The sequence below is a fragment of the Microplitis mediator genome, chromosome 4, assembly GCF_029852145.1.
Source record: "Microplitis mediator isolate UGA2020A chromosome 4, iyMicMedi2.1, whole genome shotgun sequence".
NCBI lineage: Eukaryota > Metazoa > Arthropoda > Insecta > Hymenoptera > Braconidae > Microplitis > Microplitis mediator.
In genome coordinates this window covers 13,484,769-13,498,134 of record NC_079972.1, presented here as the reverse complement: position 1 = coordinate 13,498,134, position 13,366 = coordinate 13,484,769, and the positions used below count along the sequence as shown (strand labels likewise).

The following is a 13,366-nucleotide window of genomic DNA, read 5'->3' as shown; positions in this document are numbered from 1 at the left end:
TTTTCAGAGGAGTGATTTCGGAGTGATCGGGATTTTATTTAAAACCGCAGTCACTCCGATTCAGACTTTTAATATTAAAATAAATGACCCTGAAGTTAGCAGACGATTGAAAATTTTTTGTTTTCTTCAATAAATCAGTTAAGAAAAAAAAAAATAAAATAAAAATACGCGCACGTAGAAAATTCAAAAAACCATATGTGTATTTTTTTTAAATGCTTTTATTTTTTTTAATTTATCGTTTTGAAAAAATTCAAAACTATTAGACGTCAGCTAACTTCAGTATCATTAAAATAAACTCCACTTCGGAGTGAATTTTACTCCGAGGGGATCAAATAAATAAACAGTCTGCTCCGCATTCACTCCGGATTCAAACAGGGTTCACTCCGCAATTTTTTTACAGTGAAAAATTTTTTTAAATGACAAAAATCCGTACTTTGGGCGAATTGTTGTAAAAATGTTTTCATTATTTTATTTATGACCATAATCGCTTATCTGTGTACTTTTATACCAATTCTAAGGAAGTCATACAGTCGGTTATACAAGAAACTTTGCGGTAAACAATCTAATAAAAGTATATCTGAATATTTTACTTTTCTTGGTAAAATTCTTGGCAAACTTGATAGTTTTCAGAGTATAAATAATAGATACAAAAATTATTTCAAATCTAAAAATAGTTACAAAAAAATTTCTAGCCTGCTGAGCAATTTTTTATTACAAAAATTTTTTTCAAGTAATTCAAATTTTGAAAATAAAAATTTTTATAAATTGAAAAAAACCAATCGAGAGAAAATTTTCCTCACAAAAAAATAAGAATTTCAAATTCGATGCATATAATATGTATCAAAAATAATTATATATGAATTTTGATAGATAATATAAAAGTATTTTTTATTATCGATGATTATTTGATTATAAAAAAATTGCGGCATGTTAAAATATAAAAATTCATTGATAATCTTGAAGTAAATAATTTATAAGGAGGGTAATATATAAACAAGATATAGTTGAGTTATTTTTGTTTTATTGGCATTTATATGACCGTAAACGCAGCAGTATATATATATATACATACAGAGACACGGACGATAAAATGAAAATTGATAAGGTTGAAGTTAAAAAGAAATTAAAAAGTAAATTATCCTGGGATGGTTATTACTCGTATACTCGTCGGTTGAAATTGAAGATAATGGGACGGTTTGATCGAGTGGAGGCGCAAAAAATTAAAGCGTCACCTCGTCCAGAGGGCACATAAGTGAATGGGAAATAAAATTAATAAAACAAAATAAATAAAGTTTGGTGAGAAAAATAAAATACGAATTGAGGATATAGAGTAGAGTAAGTAAAAAAGTGCACGTGAAAGCAGACGACGTAATATCTATTAAATTATTCACAGCCAGTTACCAGCTCGTCAGTGAGACCCGCCTCTCTTTCAGTTTTTGTCCACGGTTGTATCCATTTGCCACTCGTTTGTCAAGAGGGCTCTTTTCTCGTTACTTTAAATACTTTTTTTACTTGCAAATATTAAACACATATATATATTTCTATATCTTTTACGTACTCTACATACTGATAAGTTTTTTAACACGCGATAATAATATTTTACTGTACTTAAATTTCAGTAAAAAAATAATTAATTTTTTTTTTACGAAATAACAATATCGTGTTTGGAATAATAGACAAACGCGAGCAAGTGTTTTACGATTGAACCGCAGAAGTAAGTGTATTATGAAATAAATAAACGTCGCTTATCATAAAAAGTTTCAATAGGGGATTGATACAAAAGCTAAATCGATATATTTTTTTAGCTGAGCCACTCGATCGTTGAACCGTAAAACCGAGCGGATAAGCTTCGCGCTTTCCGATCGCTAAATTTATATTGACTATCGACATTCAAGCAAACTTTTGCGGTAATAAAAAAATAATTGTCAGAAAAGGCGCTGGATGCTCATCCGGAACTCGTGGGAGCCATCAGTTTTTTTTATGTTTTTTATGAATAAGTCAATCCAAATTGATTTAATAATATTTTTAGGAAATTTATCGCTTCAATTGTTGCAAAGTTATTGCATCAACTCAATTTTTACCCCCGAGTGCACGTAGAAAAGAGGGAGGGGACCATACATTTGCCTAAAGAGTTCTAGTAACTTTTTTTATCAGTAGTAATCAGGATTTCGCACGAATGCAATTTTTTTTAACAGTAATTTAAGATGGACGTAAAATATATTAATTTATTGGTGAGAAAAAAATTTTCTACTTTTTAAATATTCACGACCGGAAGTTTTGAAATTATTCATTTTTCCTGTCGATTTTTTTTAGATAATTGATTCGAATAAATTCTGGAGTTTGGTAATAATCAGACAACAGCTCAAGTTGAAATGTATGACTGTTTTTTTTGTAATCTAACTATACAAAAGTATGATAAAAAATTATCAGTAGTAAGCGGTCATATATTATGCATTAGCTGTTAAAACTTGGAATTTTTTTTACTGTTTACATCTCCGGTATTATTTAGTCTGTCCGTACACGGAAAAAAATAATCCTCAAAATTTTAATAGTTTGTAGTTTATTTTTGACTCAAAATTAGTATATTTGTATACTAATATCAAACCAGGATCATTATATATTACAAAATGACTATTATTTGTATTAAAATTTGATACACATAGAAGAGCAAAATTTGTAATTTCGTATATTAAAATTAATATGAAAAAGAATCGATAAATTGGTATCTACAGTTATTCATTACTATTCAAATAAACATAGAAAAATTTAAAAAATTTACGACTTATTCGATTTATGTATATAATAAATTAATTTATAATAACGAATAAATGACATTTTATATTAATTATTAGTCAATGGGATAGAATTTATAAAATAAGAGTTAAAAGTTTTCGATATTTTTATGAGAAAAAAATCAGTATCTAGTATACTAATTTTTCATTTTATTATTAACCACTTATTCGATTTATGTATATTGTAAATTAATTTATGATAAATAATACATGATATTTTAAGTTAATAATTGATCAGTTATATCGAATTTATAAAATAAAAGTTCGTAACTTTTGCAATTTTTCGGCTGGAAAAATCAATATCTAAAATAGCAATTCTTAATTTGACCAATCATTAGTTTTTAATAGATATATGCCATAAATTGATTAATTTTCACTAATAAGTCACGTATTTATATACCTAAAAGTAATAATATATACTTACTTTTCGAAATAATTGATAGTAGTTTTTAAGAATCTACAAAAATTAGTAAACTACTTTGCATTAAGTACATAATAGTACTTATTGATAACAGATTCCACTTTTTACTATTATTTATTTATTTTTAATATTATTTTCCGTGTAATAGAACATTTTTTCAAACTTAAATCATTTAGTATCCAAATAGAATTAATTTCCGGTATTTATTTTTGAAAAACTCTAATATCATCAAAATGTTCGTTTTCTAAAAAAAAATTTTGAATCCAAAATTTGATTATCGAAAAAATAAATTTCCTTTGCTGCAAATTTTTTTTGAGTCAAAAAAATTAATTTGATGATAAGTAAAAAATAAATAACCAACAACTGAAATTATAAAAAAAATAATAAAGAGAATTGAAGTGAAAAAAAAGTATACAGATGTAGTTTAAACTGGTATCATTAGTAATCCTCAATCCTTCATAATTCTGACACGCTAATTCATAGTTTCACTGCAATAGTGACATTAATTCAATCGACGAGGTCTCGTCAAGCAGTTGATTGTACGCCCGTTGGCATTTTAATTCGTCTTGGATGCCGAGGATGCCCGCCGCGGACTATAACAACCATACAACACAGCATACTTACTTACTCTTTCTTTATATAACGTGTAGTGTGTGATCGTGGTGTCTTGATTGCCCAGACCAAGACACCGGCTGCAGCTTCTGCTGTTGATGATGCCGTGTCTTGTAAAATTAGTTTAATATCTCACACGTATATTTCAAGAGTAAATTGAACTGATGCGCTGTAAGCTCTGAGACATACATAACAATATACAATAACAATAACAATAATAACAATAATAATAATAATAATAATAATATTAACAACACAAGCTGTGGATAAACGCTCTGCTGGGAGATGCCGCGTACATCAGATAGAGAAGCCGAAGAAACGCGAAGAGACGGCAAGTTGGTGATGGCCGTTGTTCATTTAGCGATTCGCCACGCGCTCAGGGTGCCTCCGGCGGATCCTCATCGCGATATATTCCTATAGATATATACTGTATTCTATTCACCAATACCATAAAGAGTAAGTTAACTCTCTGCAAGTATTCTCTTATTCTGCTCACCATTCACTCATCTCATCCCAATTTCATTTCTATTTACTTCCCCCCACTGAGGATATTAAATTAAAGAAAGTCTCATCTATAATATCGCACAGAACATGCCATGTATATATATTGAAGCTGATGAGACTTTATAAATGCATTTAGGGTAACTGTGAAATTGATGATCCGACAAAAACGAGTCAACTTACTACCCTCTGCTCAGCTCATCGGTATTTTCTTTATATATATTTAACAAGCTTGAAATATTTACTGAGAAAATAATAAAAAACATTAATATATATTTATTTCGACAGACCACCGTGCGAGGTGTATTGTTTGTGTCTTGTTATTTAATGTGTTATGATGTGGCAAATTGTCTTCTATAGAAACATAAATATGTTTTACTTTTTTAATTCGTTGTTGTTAATAAATTAACTTATTATTTTATCTTCAGATGATGAAATTTTTTGTTTACACAACTTTCGAGCGAATTTTTATTTTAACAGAAAATTTTTTATTTTATTCATTTATGGAAAGAGAGGGTAAAATGGACTACTAAAAAATTTGTAACTTTATTTAGCTTTACACTGAAAAATTCGGAGTAAATTCGGAGTGAGTACGGATTTTATTTAAATTCGAATTCCCTCCATCACTCGGAGTTTCGGAGTTTTTAAAAAAATCGCTCTGCATACGGAGTAAAAATGGAGTTTGTCTCTTCAGCAAGTGATTTAGATTTTATTTGAATCCGTACTTACTCCGATTCGGAGTAAATTTCACTCCGAGGAGATTAAATTAATAAACAGTCACCGGCTTCGAATTTACTCCAGATTAAATCCGCGTTTACTCCACAAATTTTTTACGAGTTATGTAATAAAAAAATTGATGTCAATTTTAGATTAAAAAATTTTAAAAGTACCAATTTACCCCATGAAATTAATTTTGTTCTCAGAGAGCGGGCCCATTATGCCCCTTTTCTTATAATTATTTTTTGAAAACGAATTTAATTTTATAATTAAAAAAAAAAAATTGTTATAGAAAATAATAAAAGTTACCTATAAATATATATTAAATTATATATATTAGTAAAAAAATAATCTATATGAAATATCTATTCCCAGAAAGACTTTAAAGGAGTTTAAAAAAGTAACGAATTACTGGGGAATATTATAAAGATTATTGGTGTGAATTTAACAGACAAAGTGAAGGGAAACAATCAATTATAAACAGTTCGGCTCAAGCTGGCAAAGAGCACGCGCGAAACAAGCATCGGCTTTTAGAACAAGACAAAAAATAACAATGTACAAAAAATAAAATAACGATAATAACAACAACAATAATAATGAATGAGATAGAGAATCGAAAGTCAATGATCGACGTGGGTACGCGGGAATATCGGCTCGAGCGTATCCGTGACAAAACGAATTGCGATTCTTCTTCTCACACACGATCCCGAATAATCCACAGGACTCGCAAGAAGTAACAGCAACCAAAAATAAAATAATTATTTTTTCTTTGAGTTGATTCTTTCGCGATAAAAAATATTAATATCGTAATTATGTAATCCCGCCTGTAATAAATTAAATAACAAAAATGTCATTCTATAAGTATAATATTACACGTTAAATCTTATTTAATATCATTATAAAATTTAATGTGCAAGTATAAAATTCTTTTACCTCAAGTCTTAAGATTTTTAACCGATCCCAGCGACCAAGCGGCACGAACAGAATAAATTAATAAGCGGACGAATTAATTATATCAAAACACGTAGTAAGCTTAATGTACATATATATAATATATATATGTACAATACATGTATGGGTATGGATTTATTCCGAGTTTGGATCAAGCTTAGGAGCAAAAAGCAAAGGAGCCCTCATCAGCCTTGGATAACGATCATAATATAAGAACTAATTTTAATACGTACACAGTATTTACTTTCACGGTGTACTGTAGCACATACATATAGGAGGACGTATATATGTGATGTAAAGTGCCTACTATTTAAATGACCACAAGTCTTGTGTATGGAATGTACATCATTGTATAAATACACCGAGACTAACACTAAAACGTCTGAAGGCGCGCGTCTAATTTAGTGCTACCAAACATGCACATTATTTGCATAATTACACGGCTTGATAAACACTCGTTTCTGTTTTCCTGGAGCCTAGTATGTGTATATATGTATATACACAAGGAGAGTACAGACGCGATTATTTTCTGGCTTCGTGTCCGGCAAAACTGCCGGGTGCCTAAAACCGATATTTTATGTTATTGTGCAAAGAGTCAGTAGGAAAATTTTGTAAGTTTGTGTAGATGTCAAAATTTGTGTCATGTAATTACGAGGAATGCGACAATATTTGGTTCTTATTAAAGTTTAATTTTTATTTACTTATCAAGCTGACAGGTGTTTTGAGGAAAAAAAAATTTTTTTGAATGTCATTTTTTTTTTAAAGGAAAATTGAGATTTTGGTAAAATTTTTTTAATTTACTTTTTTATCAAATTTTTATAATTTCAATTTTTATTAAATTTTTGAATTTTTAGATTCTATCCAATTTTTGAAATTTAATTTTTCATCAAATTTTTGAATTTTTAATTTCTGTCCATTTTTGAAATTTAATTTTTTATCAAATTTTTATAATTTAATTTTTCATTGAATTTTTGAATTTTTAGTTTTTATGCTATTTTTGAAATTTAATTTTTCATTAAATTTTTAGTTTTTATCCAATTTTTTACACCAAATTTTTAAAATTTTATTTTTTTTCAAATTTGGAAATTTTGAGGCCTTAGTAATATTTTTGATTTATTTTTTATAATGAAACTTTGAGCTCGAAACCCGCGAAATGCTTTGGGATTGATTAGTAAAGTAAACAAATTAAAAAATTTATTATCTAAAATTTTCAAAAAATTCGACTTTTATTCCCAGGTCATTTAATTAAAATTTAAGTTTTAACGGTTGATGGCCTGTATGTGCGGAAATGCGATAAAATCCATAAAAATCCAACTAATAAATGTAATTTGTTTTTTTTATTATCTTGAATTAGAGCCTTATTAAAATCATTGATGTTTAATTATCACTAATTAATTTAATTAATTTTTTTATTCATTAAAAAGTCCAGTAACGCCCAGAGCTCAGCAATTAAAATTTAAAGAATCTGCATGCCTGATAAAATTGTGAAAATCAAATTAAAAAAAACAACTTCTCTTTCAAATTAGTCCAGTAAAATTAAATGTAAATTAAAAATTCAAAATCTTTTGTTTAGAATCACACTAATGTCCGTTTCTTGATGTTTGGTCACGGATGCTTGCGTGTAAATGTCTACTGTGCATATGCAACAGATATAAAGCCCGAGATATAACAAAACAAGAGTAAGAAAGAGACTGCTGATGATATAGAGAAAGAATAAGAGCATCTTGATTAATTACTTTGAAAAGGGCTCGGGGAACTTGAAGGAAGCAGAGAAGACAAATTGCTGTATATCTTCCGTGGTTTAACTAAACGCATATCGACGCCCGGATGGGGCGTCAACTAGAAACCCCAACTCCCAGGGATGTTATTTAGCAACCAGTTAATGCTCAAACCAGTACACAGTAGCATCCAACCAACAGTGACTGCAATACTCACTCGCATTATACACGGCAGTTTTTATTTTAATTAACCCGAGTCGAAATATTAGACGTAAACTGAACGTTCGTAACGTTTTACACGTAAATTGAACGTTTTTAATGTAAACTGAAAGTTTTGGACATTAAAAACTCAATTTGACAGCTTTCAACGTATTCAAAATGTAGATTGGAGTATCATAAATCGAAAACGTAACTAAAACCTATTTAGACTTACAATAAGAAAACATAAGCATACCGAAAAATTTTTTTCATCGATTTTGTACTCCTGGATTATAATCACGCCAATTCTGTAAAATTTTATCGTCCGCCTTTCTGGCTCTTAAATAAAAAATTCGTATTTTAAAAAACAATTTTTTTCAGTTTCATACTTCTATCTTTAACATTATATATTTATACCTGTTCATATATCATGATATCAACCCGAGTCGAAATATTAGACGTAAGTTGAACGTTCTTAACGTTTTAAACGTAAATTGAACGTTTTGAAAGTAATTTGAACGATTTTTTTGTATTTTGGTTCATAAAAAATTGGCAATTTCATGAGTTATGATTTTAGTTTAATGATAACATTAATTAATTTATTTCAATATTTGTAATCACAATTTTCATCACCTTGATATCATAATATATGAACAGATATACATATATAGTGTTAAAGATAGAAGTATGAAACTAAAAAAAATTTTTTGATATATGCTAATGTTTTCTTATTGGAAGTATAAATGAGGTTTAGTTTTATGATAAATATGTTTTCAATTTATGATACTCCAATCTACGTTCAAAACGTTAAAAACGTTCAATTTACGTTTAAAACGTTAAGAACGTTCAACTTACGTCTAATATTTCGACTCGGGAACGCTAAAATAAAAAAAACGCGCACTATTATTATTATTTCTTCTTCTTCTAATACGCAAACGAGCGTTCAACATCTGCCGCCAGTTAAAAACATCCTTCTCTAATGCATCTCTAATAGTCGTTTAACTTTTTCTCCCTACTTTGTAGAAACGTTTAAATATTAACGTGTAAAATTACTTTGTGCATTGAGCCCCACACAGTAAATTAAAAGAAGGGCAGAAAAAAACATATTTTTAAACTGTAATAGTGAGGAAAATTGCTGACGATCATCGACTTGTCGCCGATTGACAATATAATGCCTGGAGTATAATAAGGGAAAACATCCTATGAAGTTTAATGGTATCTTTTTAACAGACCGTGTAAAATGATGCGTGGACTGTAATATTGGTTATACATGCGGCTGGTTTATTGTAGTAGTAAATGTTTTTTTTTGTTGTTGTATAATACGACACAACAACGAAAATAATAATATGACGCGACTAACAAGTACGGAGCAGAACAGAAAACTACAAACTAATGTCTAAGGGGAAATAAATGTCGTTTGATATAAAAACGTTGACCTTCGGCGATTAGTTACATATATATATATATGTGTGTATATGTATATAATAGTAATTGGATACAGTAGTTTTATAACAATGCGCCGCGGATGATGTTAAGTTGATAATCAATTAGACGTTATAGACGAGGTATTGTTATAAAATAAAATTAAAAAGTATGATTCTGCGGTTTGTAATGTTTATAAGTAAGGATAAAAAAAAGTCAAATGGTCGTTAAATAAAGTTGGGTAGAATTTATTTGCTATAATAATGATAATAACGGGAGGTAGGAGAGTATGAGTGAGTGAATAAAATAAAATAAAAAGTTGGTAATAATAATAATGAATAATGAAAAGAATTATGAAGTAGCCGTGAGTTAGACAGGAGAAAAGTTGCCGTGGAGAGGCTCGGTATGCTTGTAGTAATACTAGTAATCAAGCTGGTAAAGCCGTAATGTTTATACTATACGTTACACGGAGATTCACAGTACTCATCTCTGGCAGGGTTATACACAGAGGATGGATGCCGAGAAGGTAAGATGAAATTAAAGAGTTGTCGTTGTTAGAACCCACGCTAATATAATTGCTCGCTGCGTGCAGGCCGAGGTGCCAGTAGTTTAGCGGATGGAAGTTGATCTTTATTTTCTCACAGGAAAATTAACTTCCCACCACGCCTTGGAATCTAAAGATGTTGATGTTGTTGTCATCGCGGTGAGAGCTGTGGGATTATTTTATTGTTTCTCGGCTTTTTAATCTGTATTTTTAGTTGTAAACACTTTAATTATTTTTATTTTTTTCAATTTAAGACGGAGTCGCTGTGAATTCATTCTTTATTATTGTTTTCGGAAATTTTTAGTTAATTAAATATTTATTGTTGTTTAATGTGAACTTTCTGCACTGAGAATTTTTCTATGACTTTTTTTTTTTATAGAGCAGCAAATTTTAATAGAAGTAATAAATTTTTTTTATTTTTATTCAAAATTTGTGAGCGAATTAAAAATATTTTCAGTCATGGACACTAGGGTGAGCCAAAAAAACCAACCTATTGAATTTATGTCTTAAAAAGGACCTATGTATCGAAAAAAAATTCTCCCATTGGGCAAAATTTTAAGCTCAATTTTAAAAGGTGTCGGTAGCCATTTGAAATTTCCCATTTAAATTAGATGCAAAAAAATTTTTTTTGATTAAAAATATTATAACTTTTGAACCGTGTGAGATAAAAATTCGGCTCTAGAATATTCTTGTAGGGCATTAAATTTCTTTAAAAAAAGTCCTAGGAGTCGAATTTGTGAACTTGAAATTTCGTATACTGACAGGCCATCAAAGTCTAGAGTAAACAGAATCATACAAATTTAAGGCTTTATTATTAAAAATATCAATACTACGAGAAAATTTGTTCTACATGTAGTGCAATGAAATCACCATCAATATCCACGTTGTACCAAATAATATTTTGTTATCGGTCACAATAAAAGAAAAGTATTTGGAAAATCCAAATAAAACCTTACACTTGTATGATTCTGTTTACTGTAGACTTTGATAGCCTGTAAGTATACAAAATATCAAGTTTACAAATTCGACTCCCAGGACTTTCTTTTGAGAAATTTAATGCCCTACAAGAATATTCTAGAGCTGAATTTTTGTCTCAAATGGTTCAAAAGTTATAATATTTTTAATCAAAAAAAATTTTTTTGCATGTTATTTAAATGGGAAATTTCAAATGGCTACCGACACCTTTTAAAATTGAGCTAAAAATTTTGCCCAATGGGAGAATTTTTTTCTCGATATATAGGTCCTTTTTAAGACGTAAATTCGATAGTTTGTTTTTTTTGGCTCACCCTAATGGACACGCTAAGGGGAGACCGAGGCCCAGGGTAAGACGGCTACCTTAGAAATTTGCCGAAAAAATTTTTCTATGCCAAAATTATGGTGAATTCGTTGGAAAAAAAAATTGTATGGGAGTGAATTCGAATGATTACGAATTTTATTAAAATCCGAATTCAAAAAAACGATTCCGGAGTCATCTGGATTTTATTTAAATCTGCGTTCACTCCGAAACAGATTTTCAGTATTAAAATAAACTTCTCTTCGGAGTAAATTTAACTCAAGGGATTAAACATTTGTCCGCTTCGCATTTACTTCGCTAATTTTTTAAAAATTTATATGAACGTTAATTTCTTTATGATAAAAAAATTAAGTTTCATAATTAAAAGAATTCGCGGTATTAAATAATAAAAATAATGTAGTAGGTAAATTTATTTAAATTCACAAACTTATATTTAACATCAATTGGCATAGTCATGATTTCAGTTATCAACATTTTCCCACAGGAAGTTATAGAGAGCACAGCACACTTTTCCCATAATGAATTGAGCATACATAAGAAACAGGGCGGTTTGTACTCACTCACAGAGAGCAACTATTTTTAAAAAAAACGTAACAATGCCCAAGAGAAACATCGGGCTCAAATGCATAATTCTACGCTGACAATTAAGCTTCCGCGTTCCCCACATAATATATATAATATCATCATCAAAGATACAAATATAATTATAAAGATAATTACAATAATAGTATCTGTACAAAATGCGTACGACGATTTTCCGGAAGCTAAACGAGAACAACGACCTTCTACATTTTCAAGCAATAATTTGCTTACAATGTTTATGAACAATCACATGAATTAACTATTTTTCTATTTAAAAATCATCAGGCATACTAAGGTAAGATCTGCCAAGCGTTTCAGCTTTAATATATTAATATCAGTTTATAGTAACGTCTAACTATTTTTATAGCAACATTGTATCAGCCAGCAAACAACTGTATAATTTAGTGACAAACACAGTGTCCAGAGTGGACATTATGACTCTAATGATAACCAATAACCATAAATAATGTATGATAACCAGCAATCGTTAGCTTTTACAATATTCCGACAAAGCGCATAACGTTTCCAAAGGGTTTGTCCTCTTAAGTATTAATATCACCGGATATCTCTTTTTAATCATGAGCATTTGCATATTCGGTTATATATAACAACCCTTCAATTATTTTATCTATCACATATGTTTTTTTTTCATATATATTTTTCATTATTATTTTCATTGCATAGTCATTACGCTATAGTTGACTTGAATGTATCGGCGAATTGCTGTGTCTGGCAAAAGTATATTTTATTATCAACTAGATACAATATGCATATGCATAGAATATATTTATTTATGCATAATGGAATCTCGTAATTACATGGGACTGTTGTTTTTTTATATTTCATGTTTTTTTTTTTTTTTATTATTTAAAAAACATGTGACTTATTTGGATATATGTATAGGTACCTGATGCTAATTCACCATATACTTAACACCCTCTTGAACAATATTCAAAATGTATTGACAGTAAAGAAGGCCGTGGAGCCTCCTCTGTATACCAGGTGTATAACAAAACCAATTGACAAACAGAAAATATTCTGGACAATAGAAAGAGTGACCACATCCTTGCTGCACGCAATTTCATTGTCGTCGGGTTGTTGGTTAGTACGTATTTTATTTTATTATTATATCGTTTTTTATATTTTTTTGTGTATATAATATAGCATATAAATACAAATATACATATAGATATAATATATATGAATGTATGAGCTTCGACGATGCACGACAGCTTGAAGTTTTGGTATAATATTTTATTGATGTTGAACCAACGGCCTTTATAACTAAAAATAATAATACAAAGGCAGTAATATATCAGCATATATGTGTAGATATATGTGGATGTGTTTATATGTTTTGAAGAAGTTTGGCATAAACACACTTTGCCGGAAGCGACGGAACCACTTCCGATAGTATTATTTTTTGACAACATCTTGTTACATTTTATGGCTCGCATGTTTTTAAAATATATAGAGACTGAGACGATTCGCGTGAAGATATTTCTCAAGACTTTGTTGCACTGGTACATGAGACATCAGACATCAGACAGACTTTTGATATTTTATTTTTTGGGCGTCGAGGATAATAACTTTTTGACAGGACCCTGAGATTCT

The 13,366-nt window shown here is 29.4% G+C and overlaps 1 long non-coding RNA gene across 1 annotated transcript in view; it reads right to left on the bottom strand.

Annotated features, from left to right (window-relative positions):
* LOC130666844 (uncharacterized) overlaps nt 1–13,366 on the bottom strand; it is a 61,567-nt gene that overhangs the window by 43,995 nt on the left and 4,206 nt on the right. The window lies entirely within an intron of this gene.